A 25450-nucleotide genomic window follows, 5' to 3' on the forward strand; every position below is an offset into this window, starting at 1 on the left:
CTTCCATAGAGCAACTTTATGCCTGTAGAAAAAATAATAAATAATAAAAATGTGGAGTGGTATATCTGGTATATGCTTTAAATCATTTTATTTCTCAAATAAATAATTTTCAGTAATTTCACAAACACATCCTGTCTGCAATGGATTAAAAATACACTGACCTTTAACCACAGAACTTGAGAAGCATTGAGCTATAAGCCATCCAGTGATCCAATTAACCTTTGAGGACCTCAATTTCTCCATCTGTAAAACTGTAAGTAATGATCCCTACCTTGTCTTCTACACAGAGTGTGTGAATACTAAACAAGTAATTTTGTTTAGTACTTGTAAACTGTAACACCTAAGATACAGTGATGCCTCAGTTTTCGTCAATAACCCTTCTGAAAACAATCAGTGAAATCCAAAACCGATGAAAACCGGGGAAATTATTTCTATATTAATCAATGTAAATTCAATTATTATACACAGTAATCAGTTACATGTAACTGTAATATTAGCACTCTCAATCAATAAATAAAGGCACAAAAATCACTGGAAAGCAATGGAATTGTTTGGCTAAATGCACGGGGTGATGCTCACACAATAAGAAACAACACTACACTGAGCAGGAGAATGCATGGATCATCCTTTGTTATCACAAAATTATCAGTGAGGTCACGTGGACACATCAACAAAATCCGAAACAAATTTTTCATGAAAAAAATCGATGAAAACCACCCTGGCTGGTTGACTCAGTGGTAGAGTGTTTGCCCTACATGTGGAAGATCCGGTTGGATTCCCAGCCAGGGCATATAAGAGAAGCACCCATCTGCTTCTCCACCTTTCCCCTTCTTTTTCTCTGTCTCTCTCTTCCCCTCTCACAGCCAAAGCTCTATGGCAGGGGTCCCCAAACTATGGCCCGCAGGCTGCATGCAGCCCCCTGAGGCCATTTATCCGGCCCCTGCCATACTTCCGGAAGGGCCATCTCTTTGATTGGTGGTCAGTGAGAGGAGCACATTGACCATCTCATTAGCCAAAAGCAGGCCCATAGTTCCCATTGAAATACTGGTCAGTTTGTTGATTTAAATTTACTAGTTCTTTATTTTAAATATAGTATTTGTTCCCATTTTGATTTTGTTTTTTAACTTTAAAATAAGATATGTGCAGTGTGCGTAGGGATTTTTTCATAGTTTTTTTTATAGTCCGGCCCTTCAATGGTCTGAGGGACAGTGAACTGGCCCCCCGTGTAAAAAGTTTGGGGACCCCTGCTCTATGGAGCAGAGTAGGCCCGGGTGCTGAAGATGGCTCCATGACCTCTGCCTCAGGCACTAGAATGGCTCCAGTCATAACAGAGCAACGCCCCAGATGGGTAGAGCATCGCCCCCGGGTGGGCATGCTGGGTGGATCCCAGTTGGGCGCATGCGAGAGTCTCTCTACCTCCCCGTTTCTCACTTCCAAAAAATACAAAAAAAAAATCAACAAAAATTAAATCCAATAAAAACCAAAGTAAATGAAAACTGATGCATTACTGTACATAGTTATAGTCTAAGTAATAATCATTTGTAAATAGCATGGCATCTCAGCTAACAACAGGTTATCATTTTTAGATATCCAATACATGTTTGTTGACTTCATGAATTCATATAAAAACAAAAACTCTGGCATCAGACAGAACTACACTCAAACAACTGTCTCAGGGAGCAGTGCGTGATTTAAAGGCAAATCAAAAAAACTGTCAATAGCACAGTTTTTTCATCTGGAAAATAAGAGTAGCAATAGTTCCTATGTCTAAGGGTTGTATTCAATAAAATAATGTATTAAAGTATTTAGAATTTAATACTTGACACATGGGAAAATTTAGCAAATACCAGACTAATATTTTTATGTTCTTTTTCTATACTAAGGAAACTACTCAGTTGTTTATATGCAATATTTTAGTTCTTCAAAAAACTGAACAAGATAATTATTATAATCTCCTTTTTAAGATAAAGAAACTAAGACTCAAAGAATTAAGTAACGTTCACAAAGTCGAATAGCTACTTTAAATCCATGCCCATCTATAACAGAATCAGTAGCTTTTCCCACAGAATACCACCACCCTAAGGTCTTCTAAGTAATGACAACGACTTTCATAGGCATTTTCCTTTTGGAAGCACTCTCATTTTTGTTTGTAAATTCTAAGACTTTGTTGTGTAAGAAAAATATCAACAGACCTAATGACATAGAAAATGATAGCTTTGGATGACTTTTCCCACTTACCAGTTTGACTTGGGGTCCTCATGATGATGGTGGCCACTTCCAGCATTTCGGTCTGGGTCTCTTTGCATGACCTTATTTCAAGGCTGCCAAAAAAATGTAAAAAGAAAAATGACCCTTGCTTTTAGAACTATTTCTTTACATTATTGACAATAATAATAATTCAAATTTATACAGCACCTGTTTTATAAGCTCTTTAAAGAAACAATAGGGATTAACTAACTTCACATATTTGGGCTTTTGCATCTTGAAAGCAAGTACATTATCACGTCTATTTTGGAATTGTGAGAACATGACAAACTATCATCCAGGCATTTACTAAATTATTTTCTTCTTTATTAAATAGATAACGAATGAAACTCATGTTCAAATACACTCATATATTTAGAGATTTTTCAACCTTCAAACACAGAAGGCAAAATAATTGTTATAATGTAGTTGTTTGCGGAGGAGAAAAGAGACCTGAAAGAGAAAATATTTTTGCTTTGTCAATAAACCTGTCATTTCAAAGATTAAAATCCAACAATGAAGTCAATGTGCAAGTCATAGATTATTCCTGGGTTCTCAGTATTGAATAATTAAATGAGTCTGAAAAACTGTTAACAAAAATATTTATGGTCTGTTTACATAGGAACGTTTAAATACAATCAATTAAAAGATTGAATCTACTGTTGCAGTAATTTTAATGTTGAAATGAAAATAAAATAATGTTTTTAGAATTAGAATATGACTTTTTACTGTCATGATGACTCTTTTCCTTTTAATTCTACTTCCCAACTCAACCTATAATACAATGTATAAAAAAAGAGAAAAGGATAAAGGAGAGAGAAAAGTATGTTAACAAACAACAGTAAAATGTTATTCTAAGATAGTTTTCATTAACTCAGAATTAGTGTAATTAAATTAAATTAAATGCTTTCTTTTCTTTTTAAATTAAAATATATTTTACATATGGTACTGTGCCAGTTAAAAGTATACAACATCTTAATTTGACACTGATGCATTCTTAAAAATGAAAAATGTCAACCTCTTTCCTTTAAACCTCAAATTTACATACCAGATTACCTTTTTTTTTGTATTTTTCTGAAGTTGGAAACAGGGAGGCAGTCAGACAGACTCCCACATGCGCCCAACCAGGATCCACCCGGCATGCCCACCAGGGGGTGATGCTCTGCCCATCTGCAGCGTCACTTTGTTGCAACCAGAGCCATTCTAGCGCCTGAGGCAGAGGCTACAGAGCCATCCTCAGCACCCGGGACAACTTTGCTCCAATGGAGCCTTGGCTGCGGGAGGGGAAGAGAAAGACAGAGAGGAAGGAGAGGGGGAGGGGTGGAGAAGTAGATGGGCGCTTCTCCTGTGTGCCCTGGCCAGGAACCGAACCCGGGACTCCTGAACGCCAGGCTGACGCTCTACCACTGAGCCAACCGGCCAGGGCCCAGATTACCTTTTTGACATTGCTGTTACTGTGACCAATAATAATGACAATCATTATTTTGTGGCTTACAGTGTATCAGGAACTGTTCTTATCACTTTATTGGAATTATCCAAATTAATATTTACATCAACCCTATAAGGTAGGTATAATTAACCTATTTTTAAAGATGAGAAAACTGAGGCACTGTTTAATGAAATCATTCAAGATTCACTGCTAGTAATCAATAGAGTAGGAGTTGCACCTTCCCCAGAGCCCATTATCTCAATCTCCAAAGTATCTACTGCCTTTTAAACTTACTGCAAACTGGAACTCTTGCTTGTCCCCAGATACCTTTCTAGGTCTTCTTTCACTTTGTAAGAATTTGGCATATCAGCTTTGTATTCAAAGCCAGAAATGTGAGGATCTCCTTAGTAAATTCCTTTTCCATGATAATATGTAGTGTGTTAGCTAGAAGCCACACAGCTCTTTTTGCCAGTTCACTATCCGCCACCTAGAATATAGCAAAAGCCTTCTACACATTCTCACTGGTTTTACTCATGACCTCTTCTACAATCTGTCACTCACATTATAGCCAGGGTAGACTTTGTATAGTATAAATCATTTTACTACCCTGCTTAACATTGTTCAATGGCTTTCTACTGCACTTGGAATTATCTAATTATTTTATCATGTGTTACAAGTCATGACACAAACTGGCTACAACCTACCTTTGAAATACTATCTTACACAGTGTTCTCTCATTTTAATTGGCAACCAGATACTTTTTCCCTAATAAACAGTGGTGTCCAGCATCTAAGGGTTTAGCTTTCCAGGACATCAAAATCTGGAAGTGCTGTATTTAGATCCTTACATGCTTTAGGCCTCAATTCAAGTCTCTTTCCCATAGAGGTAATTTCTGACACTCAAAGTGTCCTCTAAAACAGTGGTCTCCAACCCCCGGTCTGTGGACCGGTACTGGTCCGTGGGCCACTTGGTACTGGTCTGCAGAGAAAGAATAAATAACTTACATTATTTCCGTTTTATTTATATTTAAGTCAGAACAATGTTTTATTTTTTTAAAATGATCAGATTTCCTCTGTTACATCCATCTAAGACTCACTTTTTTTTTTTTTTTTTGTATTTTTCTGAAGCTTGAAACGGGGAGGCAGTCAGACAGACTTCCGCATGCGCCCGACTGGGATCCACCTGGCACGCCCACCAGGGGGCGATGCTCTGCCCATCTGGGGCGTTACTCTGTCATGACCAGAGCCAATCTAGCGCCTGGGGCAGAGGCCAAGGAGCCATCCCCAGCGCCCGGGCCATCTTTTGCTCCAATGGAGCCTCAGCTGCGGGAAGGGAAGAGAGAGACAGAGAGGAAGGAGAGGGGGAGGGGTGGAGAAGCAGATGGGCGCCTCTCCTGTGTGCCCTGGCCGGGAATCGAACCCGGGACTTCCACACGCCAGGCCAACGCTCTACCACCAAGCCAACCGGCCAGGGCCAAGACTCACTCTTGACGCTTGTCTCGGTCACGTGATACATTTATCCGTCTCACCCTAAAGGCTGGTCCGTGAAAATATTTTTTGACATTAAACTGGTCCGTGGCCCAAAAAAGGTTGGGGACCACTGCCTTAAAACACTTTTAAGTTGTTTGTTTAGTTCTCTATTATCTCTCTTCTTGGAATGTGGGATCCATAAGGATAGGAACTAAGCTACTAATAAGGAGCACTTAAAATTTTCTGCTTTATGAATATATAATATGAATAAATGAATAGATGTTAAAGCATATTCTAAATAATTATTTTTCCTTGGTTTTATTTATTCTTAAAAGGAAGACAATAGAATCTTAGATTTAAAAAATCAGTAAATACAATACCATAAAAATATTATGCTTTTTCTTTTTCTTTTTTAATTCAGTGAGAGGAGAGGCAGAGACAGACTCCTGCATGCGCCCTGACCAGGATTCACCCAGAAAGTCCACTGATGCTCTGCTAATGTGGGGCCCTTGCTTTGTTGCAACCAGAGCCATTTTTTATTGCCTAAGGCAGAGATCATGAAGTCATCCTCAGTCCCTAGTGCCAATTTACTCCAATCCAGCCATGGCTGTAGGAGAGGAAGAGAGAGAGAGAGAGAGAGAGTGAGAAGAGAAAGAAAGAGAGAAGGGAGAGAGAGGTTGTGGATAAGCAGATGAGTGCCTTTTCTGTGTGCCCTGACCGAGATTCGAATCTGGGACATCCACATACCGACACTCTACCACTGAGACAATTGGCCAGGGCAAAAAATCATGTTTTCAAACTTCTTCGTATATACCTGCTCTTTTGAGATGTTAAAACAATATTTATTAGGAAAAAATAATTTATTTACATATTTTCTTAACAAGAATTACAGTAAATATCATAACTGTATCTTTTTGGCTCTATGAGCATCACCACGGCGTGGCAAGCACAAGCACCTTAAGAAAAGTGGCAGAATGATAGCCAAAAAGAAAGTGGTTGATCCATGTTCTAAGGTGAAAGCTCCAGCTATGTTCTTTCATAGAAATATTAGAAAAACAATAGTCATGAGAACTCAAGGAAACAAAACTGTGTCTGATGGTCTTAAGGGTCATGTTTTGAAGATAGCCTAGCTGATCTGCAGAATGATGTAGTTGCATTTAAAAAAATTCATGCTAATTACTGACAATGGTCAGGGCAAACACTGCCTAACTAATTTCCACAGCAGGCACCTTATACCCATGACAAATTATATTCCATGATCAAAAAATGGCGGACTGTGACTGAAGCTCATGTTGATGTCAAGACTATCAATGGTTATTTGCTTTGTCTATTTTGTGCTGGTTTTACTTTAAAAAAATATCGTTTTTGTAAGCCCTCAGCATCAACAAGACTGTCAAATTCAGCAGAAGATGAGGAAAGTCATGACCTAAGAGGCACAGACAAATCACTTGAATGGAGTGCTCAATAAATTTTTTCCAGATAGCATTCGAAAGGACATAAAAAAGTCATGTCAATCTATTCATTTGCTTCATGATGACTTTACTAAAAAAGACAAAATGTGGAAGAATTCTAAGTCTGAACTGGAAAAACTCACGGAGCATTGTGATGTAGGTAGTTCTGAAAAAGCTACTGAGGATAAGACAGGTGCTAAAATTGGATGAGCTGATGGATATAAGCTCCCAGTCAAAGAATCTGTTTAAAATTCAAGCTCTTAATGGTATAAAAAAATCTTATTATTAAAAGGGGAAAGAAGACCATAACTATGTATTAGTTTACATTATATTTTGAAAGTGTTTCAACTGTAACTTTCTCAGTAAAGCATGCAGTGGGCAATAGGTGATACACATACAGTGGTGGGATTCAGCTGGTTCACACCAGTTCGGCAGAACCAATGCCTAATTTTTTGTTGAGTTTGGCTAACTGGTTGTTAAAATGGCACTTTTAATCAGGGTTCTCTCCAAGGTAGGTGCCTGAGCAGCCGCTCAATGTGCAAATCACAAATTTACATTCCTTATTTTTTTTTTAACATTCATCTGCGCAACAGTGTATTCTAAGCACTTGTAGTAATGTTTATTCCATCCATAAGTAAAAAAAAAAAAAATGCAAGTGAGGACATCAATCAAGAAGTAATATGGAGGCCCTGGCCGGTTGGCTTAGCGGTAGAGCGTCGGCCTGGCGTGCGGGGGACCCGGGTTCGATTCCTGGCCAGGGCACATAGGAGAAGCAACCATTTGCTTCTCCACCCTCCCTCCCCTCCTTCCTCTCTGTTTCTCTCTTCCTCTCCCACAGCCAAGGCTCCATTGGAGCAAAGATGGCCCGGGCGCTAGGGATGGCTCCTTGGCCTCTGCCCCAGGCGCTAGAGTGGCTCTGGTCCCTGCAGAGCGACGCCCTGGAGGGGCAGAGCATCGCCCCTGGTCGGTGTGCCGGGTGGATCCCGGTCGGGCGCATGCGGGAGTCTGTCTGACTGTCTCTCCCGTTTCCAGCTTCAGAAAAATACAAAAAAAAAAAAAGAGGTAATATGGAGCCTGTGGTGATGCTGTAAATAAAGTATCTATCTGGAATCTGAAGTCACCAGATCAAAACCCTGGCCTTGCCTGGTCAAGGCACATATGAGAGTTGATGCTTCCTGCTCCTCTTCCTTCTCTCTTTCTCTCTCTCTTCTCTCTCTCTAAAATAAATAAATAAAAATCTTTAAAAAAAAAGCAATATGAAAATATCTTAAATAACAATTTTATATTTTGTCAGGTATTATTTAATATTTTTTCTTTAATATTTTTAAACTCTTTCTTATAACATAATCTCGTTTTGTGTACCTCTTTAATTGTTTCTATTTAAGTATTAAATGCATGAATAAACTACCTTTTGGTGTTCTTTTTTTATATACTTAAAACGGTCATTAGGGTAGAGAACCAGTTGTTAAATTATTTGAATCCCACCACTGTATACATATACAATTAATTTTGGACTTGTGCATGAACTTTTGTGAGTTTGCATAGGCCAGGGTCAAATATTTAGAGATCTTTAAATCACCATGTCCTCTTTGTAGCTCTGATCCATACAGGCCTAAGGGAAAACAACACTGAAGTAGTTTGTATAATTGAGTCACTGGTATTATGTCACAGAGCATACTTTCATTTAACTCACACAAAACAACAACTTGTAAAGAATCTATTAGTTATACAATAGTATGTTTCTTTCCTAACTGAATCATTTTGCTAATATACATGCAATATCACTAAGATGTTTCTGGGTTTTTTTGCATGTGTTCCCCTCCTCCCTTTGATGTGATTTAGAACAGTGCTTGTTAAATCTAAAGTGTACATGATTTACATGGTATTTATATGCATATTAATCAAACTGCTGATGTTTGATTCAGTAGGTGTAGAGCCACACTCAAGAGTCTGTATTTATCAAAAGCTTAGGGTTTGGTGATGGTGCTGATCCAATGACCACACTTTGTGTGACAAGAATTCAGATGATTTCAATATGTATTTGAATAATTCACAGCATGTGTGTATGCATTTTTCATTTGCAAAATATTATTATAATTATTACTAGTAAAGAATTCTTTTAAGTGAGAGGAGGGGAGATAGTGAGGCAGACTCCTACATGCTCCCTAACTGGGATTTACTCAGCAACCCCACCTGGGATCGATGCTCGTGTACTGAGCTATTTTTAGCTCCTGAGTCTGATGCCCGTCTTTACTAACTGAGCTACCCTCGGTGCCTTGAGGCCACTGGCTATAGGAGGAGAAGAGGGCAAGTAGGGAGAGGTGGGGGGGAGAGAAGCAGATGGTCGCATCTCCTGTGTGTCCTGACCAGGAATTGAACCCGGGATGTCCATATGCCAATTTGTGCTCTATTCACTGAGCTACCGGCCAGGATCTAACTGTTTCTAAACTTACATTTTCTTTTCCAGAAAAGTGGCATTACTATGAGATTAGCAATACTAGGTAAGCAGTTAGCAAATCTTATACATTTCAACTTTTGCTTATTTTGTAATTTATCAATAATTAATTCAGAATAAAAGTTTTCTTCTTTGAAAATAAGCATGTATGTTGACATAACTTTATTCAGTCTTCTTTGATTTTAATAATTCATAAAATAAATGAAATATTTTACTTTTTGTCACTGGCTAATAAGATTTTAAGTGATATTGCTTTTTTCTTCATTTTTTTCTATATTTCCGGTATCTTTTACTTGAAAGTTTAGTTATCATTATTAAGTGTATACCATTCCAAGTATGTGTGTTTATATAATTTTATATATGTAATATTATTTTATTTGATTAATCAATTAATAAAATTAATGTTAATAGTTATAATTTGGGGGCACTTACTAATGGCCAGGTACTGCATTATTTCTTTGCATATATCAATTCATTTAATTCTCTTTTAAAAATAAGTTATCAATATGCTTACTGTTTAGGTAGAAGAATTGGTTCAGGTTATATGGATTAAACATGGCAAAACTGAGATTTAAATTCAGGTATACTAGACATTATTTTTATAACCAAAAGAAAATGAATATTTTAAAGAATCAAGTCAGTATCTTCCCTGGTGGAAGCTACTTTAGGCAGACAATTATAGAAGAAAACATATATTCAACCTCTATATTAGAGAGATTATTAAAGAAAATTATGTCAAAATAATTATTTTCAAAAGCACAGAAAACTATGATAAACTCTATACTATGCTGATTATATTTCCTCTTTCCAAAATTTGGCAAAAGGTTATATTTTTACTAAATGTTTCTTGGATTTATTACTGCTGAAAATCTTTCTATAAGCATAGGTTTTATCACTGCTGAAAGGACAAGGAAAATATAACTAGATATTGAAAGAAATAAAAATTAGAAATGATAATGATAAGCTCATTAGAAGGATATGCTTATTTCTGACATTTTCAGCCAAATTTTCAAATAGCAATATATTGCATAAACATTTCTCCAAAATACATTAATGACATAGTCACCCCATTGGTCATATATACAATCGCTATGTCTCTCATTATAAGTACCATTACTAAAGAAGCATGTCTTAACTATTTTAACCATGAAACACACACACACACACACACACACACACACACACACACATACATTTAAGGAAATTTTTTGAAAGTATGACTCTAATATATTTGGGAAAAAATTAATAGAGTCACTTGCAAAGCAGAATTTTAACTCCCATACTAAATCAATTTGTCTAGTTTGATAGATTATGCACTATTATGATTTCATGTGAGGGTCACTTAAATTTCTAGGTAAATATTATAGTCACTTTAGGTTAATAATGATTTCACTTAGATCCAGTAAATATCTAGAAGTTTAAGAAGTATAAGAACAAAAAAAGCTATAATCTTTTTCGAATAGATTCATATTGAAACAAGCGTAACAAAAACTGTCTAGTGTTCATTTTCTTTGTTATTTCTGAGAGCCAATCTATCATTATCTCTGCTTGCATTTTCAAATTCTATGTTCCACTACTTTTTTGTAAAGAAACACATAAGTAATTTCACAATATAAGGCATATTAACCCTGATTGTGTTTCCAAATCAATTATTCCAAAAAACTTACTCTTTTCAAAAGCAGATGGGGAAACATTCAGAAATTTCCTGATTAAAAACCCAAAGACTCAAGTGTAGGCATAAAAATGACAATAGTTCAGACAAACTTCATATAAGAACAGAAATAAAAATAAGTATTATATAGATGTGTGTGTGCGTGCCAGGGAAGAAGATGGTTCAGTATTGAAGGGGAAAGTGTTGCTGGAAAGAGAATTCAAGAACTTTAATACCCTCAGTTTGACATCTACTGGAACACCTCACCACCTTGTTACTGGCTTTCTAGTTTTCAGCGTCTTTTCTAATTCAGTCTACTCAAAAATGCTTCCATGCTTTCTGACATATTTTCTTACTTATCGTATTTTTTGCTCCATAAGATGCACTTGACCATAAGACACACCTAGGGTTTTAGGGAGGAAAATAAGAAAAAAAAATCTGAACCAAATGGTTTGTTAGAATATTTAATAAAATACTGTATTTTTCATTTCATAAGACGCACCGGCATTTTCCTCTCCACTTTTGGGAGAATAAAAGTGCGTCTTATGGAGCGAAAAATACAGTAATTGTAATTTTAATTATTTAGTTTCCAGACTCTTACTTTGGGCCTTGATTTGTTTTCCCATAATCTACAAATTGAAAGAGAGTAGGTGAATTTTCCTGAAGAAACAAAGAATGTTGCTTCCTCTTTGAATCTACGACTTCCACCTCCACTTGACTCTGTTACTGCAACACATCTTCACCTGAATCATCTGCCTCAACAGCCATCTTACTTCTTTTTCCCATACCAAGTTCTCCACTAATTTCATCACATGAAACTTTCTAAATCGAAGCTAGAATTCTGGCAATCCTTTTCCAAAATGTTTCTCAAGTTTCCCCTTCCCTGTACAGTATGGAGGAAGAGGAAGGACAATGGAGCCCCTTATCCAACTCCTCAGCTTGGGCTCCCGGACATCAGCTGTCTTTTCAGACTCATTTCCTCTGTGCAAATTCAGAATTCACAAGTACGTCACACACTGCAATGATCATCACAGATGGGAGTAATTCATTCTTAGAATAAATCTGAAAAATAATTATGAGTAGTTATATTTTATAAAGAGACTGTTGAAACAACAGAGATGTTAAACTACCTTAAATCTTTAGTTAAATAAATAGTAGAAAGCAGCTTTGAATCTTCGACCTCCAGAGCACATATCTTCTCTTCACCAAAAACAAACAAACAAACAAAAATTGTTTTCCAAATTGCACAACTAGCCACTTTTTTGAATAGTTTATTTTCCTTTCTCTGAACAGACGTGTGTTTATTTCTGTTCAGAAGAGTATTATTCTCAATGTCTTTATTTCCATATATTTATCATCTTGCAAGGCCCAGGCCAAATGCTAAATTCCTCTGTTCCTTCAGTTGGTAATTCCCTCTCTCTTCTCTGTATGCTACTGTTCTTTTCTCACAGCATTTCTTATTCACTGCCACTATTTAAGTGGTTTGTATTCCAACTGTCTCTCTTGTTCATTTATCAGCTCTTATGGGGTCAAAGACAGATTTTGTTCATCTTCACAGTCACTTTACCTGATCCGATGCCTTTTGTACAGTGGCTGTGAAGTAAGAGAGGAAGAAGATTCTTCATTTTTTTTTTCTGAAAAGGTAGTTAAAATATTGGACTGAAAGTACAGGCCCAACAAAGATTATGAAGATCAGTTCATAATTTAATAAAGACTTACATGTAGACCATGCTGCTCTAGCTCGAGATAACTTGATCATCTGGTGGCAGCTACCTAAGTTACTGATATATTATGTAAGAAAAATTACCAGTCTCAAATATTGGCTTTTCATTTCAAAAGCAAAGAGCTGCAAAGCATCCAAATCTCATTTTAGCTATAGAAGTTTAGGACAGGTAAATTTATTGAATATAAAACAACTTTTCTTAGAATAAGATTGTTTCTCCTTAAACCTATTATCTTCATTTGTCTACATCTTCTTTACCACAGAGAATCTTGCTGCTATTCCTTTCTCCAAAGCTATCTTGATAAAGTGCTTTTTAAATGTACTACAGGCATTTTGGAAATAGCTCTTGGATCAAACTAAATGATTTCTAGTATAAATAAAAAAGCTGAGACACTGCAGATGGCACTCAGCAAGATACTGGTGTGACAGCTAGAAAGATGCAGCATGACCCTCTGCAATTGATAGTTTATACTGACAGGGTCTAATAAGATGAGTTCCATCATGAAACCTGTGTGCTCAATGAAATATGGGTTAAACATAAATATGAGATTTGACTGCTGCTTCAGTGACATTTAAATAAAAGACAAACTATTACTACAATGGTAATTTGAGTCAAACCAAGACATCAAAATAACTGTTAAATGTGTACTTTCCATTCTAATCAAGGTGAGAAGTGAAAGAATCTTTATATTATATATGTTGCTTTGTTGTGAATATTATATTCAATACATTAAAACATGACTTTATTTATTCTAACACCTCTGGCACATTATACTGTTTGATTTATTTTCTAACACTTTCAAAGCTGTAGTGCATTAAATTACACTTGTTTCACATAATCCAACTTGAATATCTATGCTTAACCTAAAAAGATTGAGAACAAGGTTTTAATTTAAATATATTCTACTCCTTTCATGTAGATCAATGCACAGAGCATCCTAAAGAACTAAATTGTTTCCACTGCTGTAAGAAAAGCTTCTGGTTCTGGTAAATAAGGCAGAGAGGAAGGGGGTCCCTTCAAGATAATGTGCTATCTGTGCTATCCACAGCATGGGCAATTAATCAGGGGTCCAATGTAGACAGTAAATAGATTCTAATGTCATGATCTTTCCTAAAATGCTAGTTACCTGAGTGAGGTGAGTGAGAAGTGCTGAGTGAGATTTGGTTGTCATTCATTTGGTTAGAGCTTAGTGACAGATAATCATGCAGTTTTTAAGTTGTAAATGACTCAGGTCAACCAAGCTGTCTCTCACTCAGTATGGGTTACCAGCTTTTATTGACAAGAGACCAACAATGCAGTTCCTTTGGCATCAACAAGAAAACTGACACAACGCCAACTGTTGAATAAGTATGCTTATAGATACTGGAAGCCACTTCTTGTGCTTGTCACACATCGGCCCCAGTTTTCCCTGTGAAATTATTCAGAAAATATAGAATACTAGTTTCACATGGCAGCTCTTCAAATAATTGAAGGGAGCTAGCTTTGGCCCATAGAGATGTGGGGCATCTTTCAGATTCAACATCACCAGTTTCTTGAACATAAAATGACAAATACATTCCTTGCATGACATGTTTCCAGACATTTCACTATTCTGGTCACCTTCTTTTGGATGCATGTTAATTTGTCAATGTCTCCTTTTAAAAGATATTGGATATTCTATAACATTGCTAAAATTTCAAGCAGAAATGGAATACCTTAATAATAACCATCAATTTTTCTGGTTTATGAAGAATGATGAGGTCTCTATGTAAATAAAATTTCTACTTCTCAAAATTGGATAAAGAAATAATTAAGCACCAAAATATTGATGGGTTAAAAATTTAACTCTAAACTTAGTGGCCTTATAGAATGGAAACTGAGAAAGTATTGTCTAGAGTGGGCTATCTTCTAGCCACAGACAACCCTTCAATCAGCTGACTGCTTGTCGGTTAAATATCAAAAATATCCAACTCTCTAAGAAGGATGAAAAGAAAATCTGTCAGAAAAGGAACCTGGGTCATGGCTGTCCCCTTAGCCAGATGTGTGACCTTGCACAAGTCAGTAATGTGTAGTTTTTTGTTTTTCTCATTCTTTTAATATGATTTTAAATGTAGACTTGTCTGGATCATAATTTTTAAGAGCCCATGTAAACTATAACTTGTCCAGGTAAGAGATTTCAATATTTTAAAACTTGTTTGTCAGGATTCTGTTTTCTTAATTATCATTTAACCCAGATTTAAACAGTTTTATCTTCAACAAAGTCTGAGAAAATGTTATGCCAGTTCTCACAGTGTTTGTATGCACTGTTGGCTTACCCAGGAATTTACGTTTGTGCATAATATAAACATATCATAGTGCCTGGAAATGTGAACAAAACAAAGAAATATGATTATAGCTCTTTCCCTTGAAGAACTTACAGTCTATTTAGGTCAACAAGATACTATTGCATTTCAAAGCAGGAAAATATGAGTGTCAAATGTCAATGACAATAAATGATAATGAAATTCAGGGAAGGGAATGACCACTGTAGCCTGATAAGAAGGGAAAGACTTCCGGAAGGAGATGGAAGGGAAAAGAGCAGTTGGTGAGGTAGGATTTTGATAGTCTATGATAGGGGAGTATTTGTATACTTGTCAAAGTGATCAAGCTTTTAGTTAAAGAACCTTCTATTGTTCTAGAAACTATGTAGCTACTGTATACACAACACTACAATATATAATCACTGGATAAGCATTTAAAAATAAACAGGATTTCAGCGGCCCCTTATACACCCAATACCCCACCCTATTTAGTTAACAGGGTACAAACAATCAACCAGGAGGCTGTACAACCTCTGTGGGATCTGCCTAATATTGTAAGTATAAATATTAGGAGAGCTGAGAACAGGAGGACACTGGATATTTATTTCTATAGTCTGAATATACTCAGGAGATATGTACTCATATATATACAAAATAAACTTGTTGCCAATTGGTTTTCGAAAGGGTGACTCTAAAAGGGCTGTCATTGTTCTCGGCACTCCTAACAGCAGGTGTGGCAGAGGTTTCATGAAGGTAATTATGGGGCCTAGTGACAAAACTCTTCATGACTGAATGTTGTGACAGGAACAGGTCAGGAACCTTCAGGATCAATTTCAGTTGTTCTAGAAAGACATAAATTTAATATAGATGGAGAGTGCTGAGGATATCCTTCAGATGCCTGTTTAGAATCCAGCTGAACTAAACTCTTTTTTCTTTTCTTTTTTTTTAACAGAAACAGAGAGAGAGTCAGAGTGAGGGACAAATAGGGACAGACAGGAATGGAGAGAGAGATGAGAAGCATCAATTTTTTTGTTGTGGCTCCTTACTTGTTCATTGATTGTGTTCTCATAAGTGCCTTGACTGGGGGGCTACAGCAGAATGAGTGACCCCCTCTCTCACGCGAGAGACCTTGAGTTCAAGCCAGTGACCATGGGGTCACATCCATGATCCCACGCTCAAGCCAGCAACCCTGCACTCAAGCTGGTGAGCCCATGCTCAAGAAAGATGAGCCCAGGCTTAAGACAAAGACCTTGTGGTTTCAAACCTGGGTTCTCCGTGTCCCAGTACGATGCTCTATCCACTGCGCTACTGCCTGTTCAGGCCGAACTGAACTCTTGAGTTATTGCTAACCTCTTCCAACTATCTGTTGAGGACAGCACTAATTGATGTTCAGCAAGATCTTTTTTTCTTTTTTTTTTTTTAAGAAAAAAGCACAGTGGTAACAAGTAAAAGATTCTCTGTACCAATTTCTTACACCAAGTGAAGTAACTTGTAGACCTATTATGAGAATAAGACAGGAAATTTGTGTGTCACAAATGGCCGATGAAAAGTAATAGATGCTCAGTAAATAGTTATTGAATAATGGAGTTTGACTAAAACTAGAATTTCTTTGTGTCACTTAAAAAAAAGCTATGACAATCAAGAAATTATCCCTGGAAATTTCCTCCAACCCTTTATCTCCCCCAAAGAAACCACATAAACAAACATTGGTATGTATGTGCCTGCTTGTGTGTGTGCGCACACCTGTGACTGTGTGTGTATATGAGTACGATGTCTCCATTGCTTAGATTTCTATTTTGAAAAGGGATTCCTTCATGCACAGGAAAGACATTTTTCTTTTATATTGAACAATGTTTTGAGGATATTAGGCCTCCAAACAAATACACCCTTAATGTCACAAAAGCAACTTGGACTAACTTCCCTTTAACTTATTTAACAAAACTGCAAGTTCCAAAGAATAAAATATAATACTAAATAGATTTTTTAAAGAATAAAAAGAATAATGTAAAAAGTATAACTTCTGTGCCGGCAATAACACTTATAGTCAGTCATTCAATGAGGAGTTGGAACACAGAACCATACTCCATTTTGTAAAGTACTAGTATTATCTGTATGAAGGTCACTGATTTAGTTGAGACAAATTGAGAAACCATCCCACACACTCAGTGCCAAGCAGAGCAAGCAGGAGCAGTTCTGAAGGAAGGTGGCATCAAGTCAATGTAATAAGAAGGTATAGGGTGAAAATGTCAACAGTCCATACAGTAAGATATGAAAGAAAAGTGGAGTCCTGCTTTGGGAACTAGTTTGTTTGAATTAGCAGGCTGTCTCCTGAGTCCATTGAACATATGAATCTTTTGATAAATAGTTTTTTGGTAAAGTTGTCCCACACTAATACTTGTTTAGGTAATGCCTTGCACAGTAAGTTGGTGTTTCTAATTTTTACCCATCAGGTATTTCTGGAATGCAGCTACTGTGGTTTGGCATAGGCCAATCCTATTTTAATAAGCCTGATATGGTTATTTTAGAAACTCTTAAATAAGGTCAGGGTCATATGAATGATAATCATTATACAGAAAGTTTTAGCAAAAATTGTTTAGGCCCTGGCCAGTTGGTTCAGTGGTAGAGCGTCAGCCTGGCATGCGGGAGTCCCGGGTTTGATTCCCGGCCAGGGCACACAGGAGAGGCGCCCATCTGCTTCTCCACCCCGCCTCCTCTCCTTCCTCTCTGTCTCTCTCTTCCCCTCCTGCAGCCAAGGCTCCATTGGAGCAAAGTTTGCCCGGGTGCTGAGGATGGCTCTGTGGCCTCTGCTTCAGGTGTTAGAATGGCTCTGATTGTGGCAGAGCGATGCCCCAAGATGGGCAGAGCATCGCCCCCTGGTGGGCATCCGGGTGGATCCCGGTCGGGTGCATGCGGGAGTCTGTCTGACTGCCTCCCCATTTCCAGCTTCGGAAACAAACAAAAAAAATTTTTTTGTTTAAAATATTTGAAAGCCAAAATATGAGAGCCAATTCAATATAATCAATCCTCCCATGAAACACCCTCTGCTGTTTCTCAACTCCCATAGAATTTGTGGCAAATATCAAACTGCCCTGTGGAAGATCTAGTAAAGTGTACACAAATATCCATAATAGACCCATAAGATAGATAAATATAAGCAGCAGCATAAATCATCTTTTCTGTGTTGTGACAATTCAAGTCCGGGAATGCAGTTAGCTGTGTTCAGGCTTGATCCTAATTTATTGCTGATTTGGGATATATGTTAAATGTTGCTGCTGCAGCCATTAACCCAAACTCATTAATTAAGGAGGAAAATTATGGAATATTTTTTCTGCTTAATTTACCCAGATGTTCTCAGTCAATACAGGTTAGCTATTTGATGAGGCTTCTCAACTGTTAATTTAACCCAAAGTGTAAAGATTTTTTTTTTTCATTTTTTTTTTCTGAAGCTGGAAACAGGGAGAGACAGTCAGACAGACTCCCGCATGCGCCCGACCGGGATCCACCCGGCACGACCACCAGGGGCGATGCTCTGCCCACCAGGGGGCGATGCTCTGCCCATCCTGGGCGTCGCCATGTTGGGACCAGAGCCACTCTAGCGCCTGGGGCAGAGGCCACAGAGCCATCCCCAGCGCCCAGGCCATCTTTGCTCCAATGGAGCCTTGGCTGCGGGAGGGGAAGAGAGAGACAGAGAGGAAAGCGCGGTGGAGGGGTGGAGAAGCAAATGGGCGCTTCTCCTGTGTGCCCTGGCTGGGAATCGAACCTGGGTCCTCCGCACGCTAGGCCAACGCTCTACCACTGAGCCAACCGGCCAGGACCTCAAAGTGTAAAGATTAAAAACTAAAGAAAGCAGAGAAAAAAATAACCATTACCATTGCTTAAAATCTCTAAAATATACTCAAACACACAGTCTAAAATTTATGCTTTTAAAGTATGGCCTTGCAACATCTGTATTGCATATCTACATTTTCTTTCTTACTAAGCCAAACAATTATTTTGTTAGGGAAAAACTATCTTCCACTTTTCCAAGGGTATTTTTAATTTTTCCCATCAAGTATTTCTGAAGTTTTGAGTAGTGAAAAGCCATATGAGACATGAGGATGAGAATTGCAGGTGATGAGGTACCAAGACATACTTTTAAAAATTGACAAATAAGACAATAGATATAAATAAACACCCTTAGACTAATAATCCCAATCTATGGCCAAAATAAAACCTGCATCATAAAAGTCAACACCTTGATGATTTTCACAAGGGTGGAAGGAAACAAAATTCTCTCACCATTCAGGGTTATATATTTTAGTTCAACTTTCTTAAAGAACTATAGTTTAGGATCTACAATGATACCAAGTTATAACTCATAATTTATAATCTAATTGTACTTCAAGAAAATCATTCTAAAGATATGCTTCTCACAAAAATTCAAAGATGTATAGTTGAAAAAGTTAATTATAGGCCCTGGCTGCTTGGCTCAGTTAGAGTGTTGGACCAATGTGTGGAAGTCCTGGGCTCAATACCTGGTCAGGGCACACAGGAGAAGCAAATATCTGCTTCTCCACCCCTCCCACTCCCCCTTCTCTGCCTCTCACTCTTCCTCTCCAGCATCCATGGCTCTGTTGATTTGAGGACATCACCTGAGCACTGAGGATGGCTCTGTGGAGCCTCTGCCTCAGGCACTAAAAATAGCTCAGTTATGAGCATGGCCTCAGATGGGCAGAGCATCAGCCCCTGATGGGGGTTGCTGGGAGGATCCCGGTTGGGGCTCCTGTGGGAGTCTGTCTATCTCTCCTCCTCTCATTCAGAAAAAGAAGTAAAAAATAATTAATCATAAAATTTTTGTAATACCAAAACTCTGAGGAAAAAACACAATCCATCTAAAATAAACAAAAAACTATGTACACAATATGATCTCATTTATTTATGGCTCAAATATGGTTGTATATGCATAGTTGATTCTTTGGAGGATGAGGTATTTCTTATAATGGTTAATTTTTTTGAGAGTAAGATGGAGTGATGGGGTATGCATTAATTTCCTGTTTCCAATGTAACAGATTACTACAGACTTGGTGGCTTAGAACAACACAAATTTATTCTTTATAATCTGGGGGTAAAAAGTCTAGTTTTAGTCTTACACAGCTAAAATTAAGGTGTGGGCCCAGCTAGTTCCTCTGGGAGGCTCTTGTGGAGAATCAATTATTTTCTTCTTCAGCTTCTAGAGGCTGCTGGCATTGTTTGGCTTGTGGCCCCATTTCTCCAATCTCTGTTCAATGGTCATATTGCCTCCTCATTTGTCTGACCTTCCCTTATTCCTCTCATACAGATCCTGGTCATTATATTGGGCCCATGTATATAATACAGATTATCTTCCCATCACAAAACCTTTAACTTTTTCAAATCTATAAAGTCTCTTTTACCAAATAACTTAACATTTATAGAATCTGTCAATTAAAAGATGTCCAGTTTTAGGGGGCCAATATTCTGTTTACCACAGGATGGGAGTGAGAATACTATTTTTATATGCACTCTTTTAAATTATTTATTTATTTTACCCAAGTTTATATACCATTAATAAAATAAAATCAAAACTGGTAATATATACATATAGTATCAAATAGAAACCTGTTCTACTCTTAGACAACTGTGATACATACAAATAGGCTAGAAGAATAATCTATGTTTTTAGGTATGATTATTCATACTTCACTTGGTTCCAAAAGGGATTTAGAAAATTTATAAAATTGGCTCCTGTAGTAAAATAAATAAAATATAAATCAAAAGAGGCATTAGAACCACAATAACAAGAAAAAGATAACACAACCATATTTTAAGTTAGAATTATTTAATTTAATTAGGCATAAATTTTGACTCTGGTGTTCCTGGTAGCTGAAGCAAAAAGGAAAACTGTAGGAAAATGTCAAATTATTCTTATGGTTGGCAAATGGGCATATATAGTCATCACCCAGGTGAAGCAGATATGTTTCTGGTAGTAGGCTCTGTGGAGAATTTCTTAAGGGCATCATGGTATAAGTGGCACTTAGTGTTCCTGCAATGATAACTTTAAAAAACAAATTACATTAGATTTCAAAATTTCATTAGCTCTTTCTGCTATGACCCTTAGTGAAAACAGATGCAGAGAGATATTTTCTCTCCAAAACTGAAGTTCATTAGTGCTATTCATCTCACGTGTGCCAGTGAGAATCAGGGGATCACTCTGTCTGAACTATTCAGCCTCTCATTTCTAGTATGTTGGTTGAAAAAGTCACTAAACCAAAAAAATAAAATAGTAACAACATACAGCATTAACTTATATGCTGAACGTATATGCTGAGAACTTGAAAGGTTTGTGCTGGCCTGAAGCACATTTTCAGAAAGAATCCAAAATTATTGCAAAGTTGGTGTAGAATATAAATGTTGTCACTATTGTCATGAAAGATATGTTATTGGCAATCTGGAGCTGCATGATATAGCTTCAGGTTACAATAAAACACCATCCAGTCTTGCCAAGCCTAATTGTGCTATTTTAAAAATCATTTTGGGTGTTCTCCAAAGTTTTACTAGTAGGTATTCAGTAAGTTTTCATGAGGTATTCAGCAATTCCTGAGATACTGGCAGCTATTAATTATCTCCTCCATTGGAGATGTGTGGGGAATGGCTTTAACTAAAGAGACCCCTACCCATCAATGAGTCTAAACTCCAACCAGCACCTAGAGGGAGTGTTAAACATTGCTGCCACACAGAATGGTCCTCCACGTTTCCTGGAAGGAAGAAGAAAATAAAAGCTACATTGCAAAGAACACTGAAAACAAACAGAAAGCGACCTACCTCCACATGAAGTAATCATCCTAAAAATCACTGTGGCTTGCCTGGTTTTATTTATATAAGTTTTAACCCAGTGCACTGGTCTAGCTACAAGTTATAAAAAACCCAAACAATTCTGACAGGGATTTATTTTTCTTAAACCCCTCAGGTGGTTGAGATGCTCCAAGGTATATGTTTTCAAGGGTACAAGCATCCCCTCTCATCCTGATCCATAGTCTCTAATTTGTGCTCTTGTCCTGTTATATTTCCAAGCAATTATTTGCATTTCAAGACAGCCAGAACAAGAATTATTAAAAGGAGAAAGGTACAGGGCTTCTCTGTATGAGAACTTGAGTTTGCCAGTATTTTCACCTACATTTTTTTTATTTTACCAGACTGTAACACATGACCACCATTCTTTGCCAGAGGATCCAGGGAAGGAAGCATTTGTGGCCGACACACTGTTTCCAAGATCAATATTGGAGTTCTGTTAGTAAAGATGACAAGTGAGAATAGACACTGGCTAGGCATTCAGCTCAGCATACCACAGCAATCTAATGAAGGTATGATAATAAATTTTTAGAGATATACGGGAAATATAAGATCCACTGTCTACCTCTCTTGATACTTCACTAGACATTACAGATTAAGTAAATTTAGCAATATAAGTTGTTTATATGTGACTTATTTGAAAATCACTCAAACAACAAGTATATAAAAAATTTATTAAATACTAGAGTTATGAATTCATGAGGTATTCAACTTAGAATAAATATTAATAGATATTCTGGATAAAATAGAAAGCATGCTAAATTTCTTGATTTATTTTAATGTGGATATAAATACTAATTTATTCTAGATTTTGGTAGGAAAATAAAACTTTTCAAAGTTTAGCAAAATCACAGAATTGCCACTATCAAAGAGTAAAAATAAGATGAATTGTAAACCAATAAAAACAAACCAACAAACAGAGCAAATAACATGCTATTAGTTTAACAAAGCCAGGGGGAGAAAAGAGAAATTAAATGGAAGCATAGCAAGTAAAAAAAAGAAAAAAGAAAAAGAAAAAAAGCCCTAAGTTAAGGTACTAAAAGTAAGTCTAAAAATATCAATAACACAGTAATGTAAATTTGTTAAGTTTTTCTATTAAAAGTCAAAGACTGTCAATTTGGGGTAGGAAAAGAAGAAAAATAAAATCCAACTGTATACTTATGTCCTATTTGCAAGAGGCACACCAAAGGAACTCATATATACATACCCATGTAATAGATACAGTTGACACTCTTACTAGCTGATACTTCATAAATTTATATACCAGAAATTTATAAATCTTGTTCTACAATCCATATCTTGTATTCATTCCCCTATGGATTTAGAATGTATTAGATTTAAAAATGTATGAAAACTCACAGAAGAAAAGTAAATTGCCAATAAATATACAACCTTGTGAGTAAAAAGAATTAAACTGAGATACAATTGAAAGAAAGGAAGAAAAGGAGGGAAAGAAGGAAGAAAATGGTTGCTAATACACTCCTTATCTTTGGTCTTCAAGTCTTGAGATGAGGGAAATGTCACCCTACAAAAAAAAAAAATCATTGCTGTAGCATCTTACACCCCTTTCTATGGATTTTTCTTCTTTGATTTCCATGACACCACCTTCTACTGCTCTATTTCCTCTACCTGCCCGATCTCACAGTTACTTGTTTATTCTCACTCTTAAATATCAATCTTTCCAATGTTCAATCTCTTACTTCTCTCTTGCTATACCATCTTCCCAAGTGTTCTCATTTATTCCTTTGGTTTCAACAACTGAAGACTCAAAAACACTATTTTTTCCAGACTAGACCTTTCTAATAAATTTCAAAGTTTTCCATCCAAATGCTCATTCATTAATATCTGAGAGGGACCCTAATTAAACTCAGCATATTAAAATTTGAAAACATAATTTTTACATATTTAGCACTTAAACCTCACAACAAATCCTTCTTAAAGATATGGTAAAATATATATTTTTAGAGGGCTTAACAGAGTATCTGCTATTCAGTATGCTTGGATTGACCAAAAAAAAGAAAAAAAAAATAAATGAGAAATTAATTAAAAGAACTAATAATATGAACCAGTTCTAGAATAGCTTATAATTTTCTACAGTGCAACAAGCCAATAAATGTAGCTGTAAAAAACAGTCCTTGATACACAAGTATTGCTTTTTACTGCCATAAAAATGTACTTTTGGGTAAGTAGTGCATTATTGTTTAAGCGAAGCTATTCATTAAATAGTATGAGAAAATGAGGCATGAAGGGAAGATGGAAAAGCCTCCTTAATAGTTCCTGTGCAGATAATGTAGGCCAGAGACAATCAACAGCCATGCCTCATTTATTTTATATCCATGAGCACTTAGAGGCAAAATGTTAGTGTTTGTTATCCTATTGGTTTTCTTTGCTCTGCATCAGTAATGAAAAAATGGATTTACATATTAAGGTGTAATTGTTACAAATTTGGCTCAAACAACAGGCTGTTGTTGTTAACCAATATGGAAAGGAACAGCTTCTGTATTACCTTTGGTTCATTGAAGTCACTTGTAAGCAGTTATGATGATAAATTTAGTAAATTTTCACAATGAGTCAATCAATGCAAGAGTTCATAAGTACATTATAAAAATGCATTAAATGTACAGAAAACTTAAGAATCACATAAAATAATCTTTAAAATGTCATTATAATTGATTAAAGCAATCCTAAAATCAACATATTTCAGAGCTTATAGTTTTGAAAAAGCCCACTGGTGATGTTTCCATCTGGAATACACCTTTTGGTATCATGAGTATTGGTTCACTTAGCCTCGTTCCTAGGATGAGGAATATTGGAATTCAATACATGCAACCTAAAGTCAAAAGACTTAATTATTACTGTCATATCGATGGGAGTAGAAGTAATGGAATAAAATCCTAGAAAAATAAATTTGTGATCTTAAAAAAAAGAACTATTTTTCAAAAAAGAATAAAACTAAATCCCCTGTGTAATGGATAAATATTATCTTTTATACAAGATAATTGACTGGTAAACATTATACTGTGAACTCAGTGAAGAAAAGGTGAAAGAGAAAACAGAAAAAAAATCAAAATTAAAATCAGAAAGATAGACCAGATAGATTCAGATCATCTGAAAAAGAATCATGAAAGCATAATTACATCGTCTCTCGTGTGAGTCAGGCACATGAACCTAAGAGGTAAAGATTTCCTGGTAATGATAACTGGAACCAGAGAATGAATGATCTAATTTAGAAACCTCTCTAATTCTCTGATTATAGATTTATAGGAATGAGTAAAAACATAATCGTTTTTCACTTTCTACAAGTAGTTTTTCAAAACGTATATCAAGATAATGTTACCCTAAGTTAGAAAGTTAGGAGTCTCAGGTTGAGAGGTAGCCCTTCTTGGCTCACATTAGAGGTACTCTGGCTGGACTGATCCAGTCAGATTGGAAACAGCAAGAACAAGTGACCAAGGGCAGGAAAAAAAAAAAAGGAAACACCAGTAAATTAGATAGTAGGAAAGGAGGAACAAGAGAAGGCAGCTTAGGTGTGACCGTAACTTTGGGGATTTCTTTTTGAAATTTATTGCAGAATTCTCTTATTGCTCTCTATGTTCGAAATCCAAAAGTGAAGAACAGAATACAATGAAAAAACTATCATCAAAGTTCATATCAGTAGTGCACACAGTTAAGTAATTTATTCTGATTTTAACAATAATACTTTAAAATGTATTTTTAAGGAAAAGCTTATATTCTTAATGATTTTATTTCAAAAAGCAAAAATATATTCTTTTATTTCTGTCTTTTTCTATTTAATTGAATTTATTGGAATGATATTGGTTAACATAATTATAGAGGTTTCAGGTGCACAATTCTACAACACATGGTTTATACATCATATTGTGTGTTCACCATCCCAAGTC

General features: G+C 36.4%; 1 protein-coding gene across 2 annotated transcripts in view; it reads right to left on the reverse strand.

Moving 5' to 3' along the window:
• The window catches only part of LINGO2 (leucine rich repeat and Ig domain containing 2), an 828878-nt gene that overhangs the window by 587187 nt on the left and 216241 nt on the right, over nt 1-25450 (reverse strand). For both annotated transcript variants that reach the window (XM_066368302.1, XM_066368303.1), the window contains exon 2: nt 2239-2321. The gene's annotated coding sequence lies outside the window, so the exon portion shown is untranslated. The remainder of the gene's footprint in view (nt 1-2238; nt 2322-25450) is intronic.

The sequence above is a fragment of the Saccopteryx leptura genome, chromosome 2 (assembly GCF_036850995.1).
Source record: "Saccopteryx leptura isolate mSacLep1 chromosome 2, mSacLep1_pri_phased_curated, whole genome shotgun sequence".
Taxonomy (NCBI): domain Eukaryota; kingdom Metazoa; phylum Chordata; class Mammalia; order Chiroptera; family Emballonuridae; genus Saccopteryx; species Saccopteryx leptura.